Source organism: Myotis nattereri, assembly GCF_964212035.1.
Source record: "Myotis nattereri genome assembly, chromosome: 1".
Classification (NCBI taxonomy): domain Eukaryota; kingdom Metazoa; phylum Chordata; class Mammalia; order Chiroptera; family Vespertilionidae; genus Myotis; species Myotis nattereri.
In genome coordinates, this window is record NC_138075.1 from 59,395,723 (window position 1) to 59,404,824 (window position 9,102).

The following is a 9,102-nucleotide window of genomic DNA, read 5'->3' on the forward strand; positions in this document are numbered from 1 at the left end:
TGATTTAATTGCAAAGGGACTGAAATAAAAAACTGAGATCATCTGAAGTAGAATCTGAGGTTCTTTATCTATTACGTCTGGAAGTTTTCAATTGTATCAGGCAGTATTTTATATCTTTCCCTCCACGAATACTCTGATACCATGACCTTGCTCCACCATTTTTTTCCCCTGCAAAAAGCTTGATTGTTTCATTTGGTCCAATGCATGGGCGAGGGCTCCAGGGTGGTTAAAAGAATGACTAGTAGTTTCAGGAAGAGGCTCAGGTACTAGTAAAAGCCAGAGACACCAGGGAAATGCAGAGGGGCCTCTGAAAGGCCTCTGGGCTCCAAAGGCCCCTAGTCATGCTTGAGAGGGAGCCTTTCAAAGAGATACTCACCCAGCCCAGCCTGAGAGCCAGCCAGCCTGTGGATGTTCGTCAGGTGGTCGCCCATCTTCTTGATGAGTTTCACCACTCATCCAGGAAATGGTCCTCCAGGAAGTCACAGAGATGAGGGTCTCTGATGGTAGAACCCAGGGCCTGCAGCTCCACAAGGGCCTGGTTCAGGTTATTCTCCAAGGCCAGGGCGCTTCCATGGCATCCTGAGTTTTGCTCCACTCATCTTGGGAAGGCTTCAACACATCCTAGAAGAGAATGCGGCCGCCACACTGGTTTTGCAACTTTAAGAGATGCTCAGAGGCGTCGCCGAAATAGCTCAGTTGGGAGAGCGTTAGACTGAAGATCTAAGAGATGCTCAGCACCCTCATGTTCTTCTCCACCAACTTGCCAACTCACGGAAGTGGTCCATGCCCTCAACAGCCACATCATCAGGTCGAAATAGTAGCCCAGAGGGGTAGGTGTAGGAGGCCCGCAGATGCAGGTTGGCCAGGTTGTTGACCGCAGCCTCCACCTGGGTGGAATAATTCTGACAAATTTGGGAGCTCATGGTGGTTTAGCAATAGGAGTTAAGGTAGAAAAAAAACCAGTTGGCTGGTCCTGGAGGTGTTCCTGAAGGTGGCGACTGGATAAGATGCAGGAGAGTGGTCAAAGACTGGACGAAAGGGTGTCCTTGGATCTGTTCTGTCCAAACACTGTTGAAGCAAAAGACAGACTCAGGACCGCTGAGGGCACTGCCCTTTGCTCCATCATTTATCTCTTCTTTCACCTTCAGTGTTTGGTCTGTTCTTCATTTTCTCTTTCAACTTACAAACAAGCTTAGCCTCCCCAGTTCATCATACAATAAAAACCCTCAACCTCTTTCCTTATACGCTTTTCCTTCATCACCAAAGTTCACACAAAAAGTAGTCACATTTGCTGTCTCTACTTTCTCACTTCCCATTTCTCCTTAACCACTTGTCCAATCTTATTGTTTATACCAGTCTGTGGAAGTTACTCCCTTGACGAATCTCAAAATTAGTGTATCCAAACTGAATTTTTCACTTCCCCAAACCTTATATGTCTCTTTCTGTTAAGGGTCACTCTCAAACCCTCAGGTTGCCAGTAATTATACAGCTATGTCTTCCACTTGTCCTCTCCTTCCATTCCTCCTGCCATTTTCTACATGATCTCATCATCTCTTACCAAGCTATTTTAATGGTCTTCTAATTGCCCTCCTTGCTCCCTTGTCCAATCTATCCTGTACAAAACTAGATTAATCCTCTTAATTCAAAGTTCTAACCTTATCATGTCCTAGTTTGAAGAGAGAGTTTTCCCCATTGTCTTTTTAAATATATTTTATTGATTTTTTTACAGAGAGGAAGGGAGAGGGGTAGAGAGTTAGAAACATCGATGAGAGAGAAACATTGATCAGCTGCCTCCTGCACAACCCCAACTGGGGATGTGACCGCAACCAAGGTACATGCCCTTGACTGGAATCGAACCCGGGACCCTTCAGTCCTCAGGCCAGTGCTCTATCCACTGAGCCAAACCAGCCAGGACACCCCATTGTCTTTAATACCATCAAAAAATGGATCAAATTCACTTATTTTTACTATAGTAAAAACTTGTAGGGAGCGGCTCTAGGGTCAAGCTTCAGGCTGACCTGTGGCAGGGCCACAAACAAGTTTCAGCCTGGATGGCAGAACTCTCCTAGCATAATTAAGCCTGACCTTGTAGCCCTCCTTAATTCTTTCCCAAGTAGCTAATGAACTGTAGGAGGTGTAGCAAGTGTTGCCAAAACAAGAACATTTGTATACATGTTAATCTAACCTTGTTTTTAATCAGACTATAAAATAAAGCATCGGGTTACAGGCTGGGTCTTTTGTGTCCTCCTCCAGGCATGGGAGATCCACCGAGCCCCAGCTGTATTCTCTTGTCTGCCTTTTCTTTAATCCTTCACCACCCCTCCTCAGGTTCACCCTTGGCAGTGCTGGTGCAACACAAAAACTATTTTACTTCATGCTTTCTTTTAAATTCTCTACCTTTGTTGATGCAGTTCTAGATTTCCCCCCATTTCTGAATGTCTAAATTCTTCCCATTTTTCAAGATAAAAGGTCTTTAATGAATACCCTTTCCTACCTTCTCTATCTGGTGAACTCTTCTTCCTTCAAGAACCAGTTCAAACATTATTTTTTTTTCTTTATACTGTCTGTAAACTGAGTCAATTACTATTTTTAAAAATAATTTTTAAAATATATTTTATTGATGTTTTACAGAGGGAGAGGGATAGAGAGTTAGAAACATCGATCAGCTGCCTCCTGCACACCCCCTACTGGGGATGTGCCTGCAACCAAGATTCATGCCCTTGACTGGAATCGAACCTGGGACCCTTCAGTCTGCAGGCCGACTCTCTATCCATTGAGCCAAACCAGCCAGGGCTAATTACTATTTTTTTTTTCCAGTTTAAAATGTCTCACACATTACTGAACCAACCTACTACTGCAGAAAAAAAAGTCAACAGAGCAAAATCATGAGTCTAATAATTTTCCAATTAAAATGCCCAACTGTCTAGACCCGTGGTTGGCAAACTGCGGCTCGCGAGCCACATGCGGCTCTTTGGCCCCTTGAGTGTGGCTTTTCCACAAAATACCACATGCGGGCACGCACACAGTGCGATTGAAACTTCATGGCCCATGCGCAAAAGTCGATATTTTGTGGAAGTGCTGGTATTTTGTGGAAGAGCCATACTCAAGAGGCCAAAGAGCCGCATGTGGCTCGTGAGCCACGGTTTGCCGACCACTGGTCTAGACTAAACACTAGTGATCTTTTCAATCATTTAAAGATGCAGGCAACCTGGATACAGCAAAAATATAAGCGCCATCTCTCATGTGTGATTCCTCACAGGCCCAGTTTGGTTCTCCAATGTCTCCTCTTCAAGTTGTACCTGGTTTTATTACCAGTTTTCATCCTAATTCATTGGGGGAATGGGCAAATTCTGCTTTTGTTTCTTGGCCAGGAATCTCTTGGTTCTGAAAGTCTTTTGGGAAGACATGGCAAAGGAGAATCAAATGCACACACCTCGATGGAGGAGAAAGAGCTAATTACTATTTTTTAAATGCTTTTTCTTATTGATTTGAGAGAGAGAGAGGAAGCTAGAGGGAGAGAGAGAAACCCATGTGAGAGAGAAATATCCATCAGTTGCCTCCATATGCAACCCCTACCAGGAATTTTACCTGTAACCTGGGCATGTGCCCTGACTGGGAATTGAACTGGTGACCCTTTGGTGCTTGGGACGATGCTCAACCAACTGAGCCACACCAGGCAGGGCTGAGTTAATTACTCTTTACACACACACACACACACACACACACACACACACACACACACTGAGTGGCCAGATTATTATGACCACCCCATCAGTACTTCATTGGGCCACCTTTTGCCTTCAATACTGCGCGATTCTTCTTGGCATTGACTCCACGAGATGTTGAAAGGTGATGAGAGGAATCTGACACCATGCCTGATGAATAGCACTGTCCAGTTCTGTGAGATTTGATGGTTGTGGAACCAGCTGCCTGATGGCTCTTTTAACTTGGTCCCACAAATGCTCAATTGGATTGAGATCTGGTGATTGTGGGGGCCACCTAAGCAAGGTAAAGTCTCCCTCATGTTCTTGAAACCACTCCTGCACAATACGAGCACCGTGGCACTGCACATTGTCTTGTTGGGATATGCCATCAACATGATAGGATGAACTTGATCAGCAACTATACTTAGGTATGTTGTGCTATTCAGATGTTTATAATGATCTGGCCCACTAGCACAGTGGTTCTCAACCTTGGCTGCACATTAGCATCACCTGGGAATCTTTTTAAAAATCCTGATTTCTGGGCCTCATCCTCTGGATATTCTGTTTCTTTGTTACTAATGTTGTGGCCCCACCCCATAACAAAGAAACAGAATTTCCGGAGGATGAGGCCCAGAAATCAGGATTTAAAAAAGATTCCCAGGTGATTCTAATGTGCAGCCAAGGTTGAGAACCACTGCTAGCAACTTCAGTGCGAAATTATAGCTAATTTGCCTACAAACATCAGATGGTCATAATCTGGCCTGTGTGTGTGTGTGTGTGTGTATGTGTGTGTATATATATATATTTTAAGAGTAATGATTTCAGAGAGGAAGGGAGAGGGAGAGAGAAACATCAATGATGAAAGAGAATCATTGATTGGCTGCCTCCTGCACGCCCTACACTGGGGACCGAGCCCACAACCCGGGCATGTGCCTTGACCAGGAATAGAACTGTGACCTCCTGGTTCATGTTGACACTCAACCATTGAGCCACGCTAGCCGGGCAGAGTTAATTACTCTTGATCTCTGCTTCCAAAGCACTGTGGTTATTTTTTTCTGTGACTTTTTAGTTACTATGCTCCTCAAGAGCAAGTACAATTTTAATCTTTGGATCCAGCGTCCAGCCTAATACCTTACACAGACACACCTGTGATTTCTATCAACTGAATGAGTAAACCCATTTCTGATCTCTAGCTGAAAGTAGGTTTTATTAAATTGCTATAGCATTTTCTCTATATACCTCTTATGTCATATAACTTTCTACCATGTGTAATTGTTATTTATGTAAATATTTTATATTCTCTGATAGATGATTATTACCTAAGGGCCAGAGACCCCACCTTGTCATATCCGAGGACCTCATGGAGTCTACCAAGGGGGACCTTTACATACCAACATCATTGGCACAATTGACTAGGCCCTTGATCAGAACGTACTATGACACACCTCAAGAGCACAATGTTCCAAAGCTAAAATGCTAGAGACAGGCCAAGGCAAGCGACTAGGAGGCCTGGTTTGTCCATGTCTTCATGAAGTGGTAGTACAGGTTTCCATAAATAAATATTGCTGCTTGGCAAAGCTGTTCATTTGTTTATTCATTAATTTGTAAACCACTTTGTGGGGAAAAAAGGGGGATGTGTTTAGAGCAGTTACTATATGCCGGGATTTTCACATGCCTTATGTCTAAATCACCATAACATTATGAGATGAGCATTATTATTCTAAATTGACAAATAAGGAGAACAAGGCTCAGAATGCTTTAGTGACTTATTCAATACAATGGAGCTGGTGAGTGACAGAACCAGGATTTGAAAGCAGGTATGTGAGACTCTTAAGCACAAGCTCTTTTCCATCTCATCATGAAATATAAATACACTCAGAAGGTTTTTTGAGAAATGACTGGAGAAACCCTTGAACCTGGGGGAAGTATAACTGCCAGGATCAGGAGTCAGGCTTGCATCAAAGTTTATATTGAAGTCCTTGAGGAACACAAATAAACTTGCCAAGTTTTATCTCAAGCACCAGGGAAACACTTACTTCTCAGTAGGCTTAGGGGTTAGGAAATGTTTCCAGAAAGGATAAAGAAGATAGTTATGGCTGTGGGAAAATGGAAAGGAGGCTATAGAATTTATAGCTAGGAATCAGAAACATTGAAACAGATTAGAAATCAAGTGAAACTCACTCTGTGGGAAACACATTGAAGGGGACACATTTGGAACTTAAGTCAGGGGTGCATATGGCCCTAGACCTGTTAGGTTTAGTTCAACTAACATGTAAGGTGTGCTGGGCACTGTAACAGGTGCTAAGAATACAAAGAAACAAATGGTTTTTGTCTTTGAGAGACTGACAGTCTGACATGGGGCACACTGTTGATAAAAATAGGAGAGTCTTTTCTAGAAGGCTACTGAAAACCAAGAGTGATAGAAGGGAACCTATGGGACATTAACACCAGGCAGGCCAAAGGTTCTCTGTTTACCTCACACTGCATTTGATGATCAGTAGTCTTATCTACCTACAACCTCTATATGAGCAGCAAGATGCATGTCACCCAATGCCTAGGCCAGCCGTGGGCAAACTACAGCCCGTGGCCGGATCCGGCGCATTTGAAATGAATAAAACTAAAAAAAAAAAGACCGTACCCTTTTATGTAATGATGTTTACTTTGAATTTATATTAGTTCACACAAACACTCCATCCATGCTTTTGTTCCAGCCCTCGGGCCCAGTTTAAGAACCCATTGTGGCCCTCGAGTCAAAAAGTTTGCCCACCCCTGGCCTAGGCCCTACCTCAAGAAGAATAATTAAGAGAGGAAATTTAAATATGGCTTCGCATAGGAAGGTGAATGAATTAGAGGCTTTACCGCCTTTATCTCAATGCTTAAAACAAGGATTAAAACTTCTATCTTCACTTCCAGTGTTCCAGTCAACAGTTTGGAGACCTATCAGTGTGCCTGGCATTTAGTGAACATTTAATAAATTGTTGAATAAATGAACAAAGCAGTTATAGGCCAAACACTGTGTAAAGTGTTATAGGATATATAGAGGAATAGCTTTAAGAACTAATCAGCAAACAAGGTGAGACATCAGTGATTTATTCAAAAGTGAGATCAGCATGAACTAGAGTAGGAACACTTCAAGAGACTGAAGAGGGGCACCATCAAGACCTGTATTCCAGTTCTTTAACAGACTAGCTCATGCAGAACATTTTGCCCTTATATTCATTCATCTTCTCCTTATAAAATGAGGAAACTGTTTTGATATCTGTTCATGCAGAACATTTTGCCCTTATATTCATTCATCTTCTCCTTATAAAATGAGGAAACTGTTTTAGGTGATATCTGAAGGCCTTCCCAACTCTTAATTTTTACATTTATATTCATAGATGGGGAAAACCTTTATATATATATATACACATATATATATGTATACACATATATATGTGTTTATATTGTATACTCTATTTTATTTATATTTTATATTGTATAAAATGTTTTATACTAAATGTTTTATTTATATTGTATACTATATTTTTAATACATATTAAAATAGACATTAAATATATTTAATTCTTATTGTTAAATAACAAAGCAATATCAAAAAGTGTGCACTGAAAAACCTTGTTCTCATCACTGTCCCTGTGGGCTTAACTTTATGTGCACCCACTTTTATTAGAATCTGTCAAGGGTTTCCTTATATAAATATAAGTGAATACTAGTACATATATCTCTTCTCCCCTTGTTAAAAGATAGTACACTATATATACTTTCTGCACCTAATAATGATGTAAGTTTATATTAAGCTGATGGTTTCCTCTCAGTAATCATAGATCCCTTTTATCCCCTATAATATGGTGCGCTATATAGGTGGGTATCTTGTACTATAGATAATGTTTGTGTCCTCCCAAAATTTGCATGTTGAAACCTAACTCCCAGTGTGCTGGTATTTGGAGCTGTTTAGGACCTAAGAGGTATACTAGTGCCCCTACTGAGGGTTTACGATCTGACTCATACCTAGCAGATGCTAGTCTCCTCTTATCACTCTTCTTTTGCCAGGACTTTCTGGCCATTTTTGCTTGTTTATTTTCCCCATAGGAGTATTAGAATTAGCTTGGCTAGCTCCTCTCTATTATTACCTTTGCTCTCCCAAAAACCTTGTTAGTATTTTTGACATATGTTAAGTAAACAATATTTTAATGATGCTGAATTCCTTAGCCAAGAGCAAGATATGGTTTTTCATTTGTTCCTAATTTTGTGATTTTCAAGACTTTTAAAATTTGAAGGTAGAATTTGAATTTGTTCATGTTTGATAGATTTGGAGAGACAGAAGATTGGAGTGAATACATTTCTTGGAAGGAGAATAATCTATGATGCAGATATAACCAGTGATACTCTTTGGCAATAAAGAAACTAACTTGATAATAATAGAAAAAAAGAAGCAATAGTGCCTTTTATGTCAGGAACCATGCTAGCTGTTCTCAAATACTATCATCCTTGACTGCAGGTCAACCCAAACCAAGGGCTAGATAGGGCCAGGTCAAGGAGGAGCCTAGATGTCTACCTAGATACCTTGTAGGGAATGATCAGAAGACTCTCAAGATGGAAGCAATACTTGAGGAAGATCACAGTGGTGGTCAGGCAGGATAGTCTGAGGGCAGGAAGGAAAGATTAAATTCAAAAACGGCAGCAAGACTCAGTAATCTGAAAGAAAAGTGACAAAGGCTCATTAGGGTGGAGTCCTTGTTTGTGGAGATAAAGGTATGAACATAGTTTCTTTCCAGCGAGGACAAGCACTTTGGACTAAAGAATGAAGAAAATTTGGTTTTGCAGACTCTGCTGCTGCTACTACTATGCAGCCAAGGCCAACCCGTTCTTGGACACATTACCCTCCGTAGCAAGCCCTTGGTCACGTCTGCCTCTAGCTGTTAGCAGACAAAGTTCCAAAGGCAGCCAGAAAACTTCCATATTCCGAACACTGGGGAAAAAGAGACCTTGTTATAAACATTCCTACTTTCAGTTCTGGGGGTTTATGTGCCAGGGTGGTGACTTCACACACGGTAACAGCACTGGCAGCAAGTCCCTCTGTGGGGAGAAATCTGATGAATTTTATCCTGAGGGTGGGAGAGTACATGAATATTGTGGAAGCCACGGAGCATGTAGGCCCAGGAATGGCAGGACCACAAAGCTCCCTGTTGCTGACTGTGGACAACTCCAATAAATTTGACTTGTGTTTTTTTAAAAAATATATATATTTTATTGATTTTTTTACAGAAAGGAAGGGAGAGGGATAGAGAGTTAGAAACATCGATGAGAGAGAAACGTCGATCAGCTGCCTCCTGCCCACTCCCTACTGGGTATGTGCCCGCAACCAAGGTACATGTCCTTGACCGGAATCGAACCTGGG

At 41.7% G+C, this 9,102-nt stretch overlaps 2 pseudogenes across 2 annotated transcripts; both read right to left on the bottom strand.

Annotated features, from left to right (window-relative positions):
• Positions 1–335: 335 nt before the first annotated feature.
• Positions 336–923, bottom strand: LOC308530224 (ferritin light chain-like; annotated as a pseudogene). The gene is made up of 2 exons: positions 757–923; positions 336–712 (listed from the first exon to the last, which is right to left on the bottom strand). The product of its transcript is annotated as a ferritin light chain-like (transcript).
• Positions 924–3,253: 2,330 nt separating this feature from the next.
• On the bottom strand, positions 3,254–3,407 carry LOC308535546 (large ribosomal subunit protein eL39-like; annotated as a pseudogene). Its single transcript has one exon. The product of its transcript is annotated as a large ribosomal subunit protein eL39-like (transcript).
• Between the last annotated feature and the right edge of the window lie 5,695 nt (positions 3,408–9,102).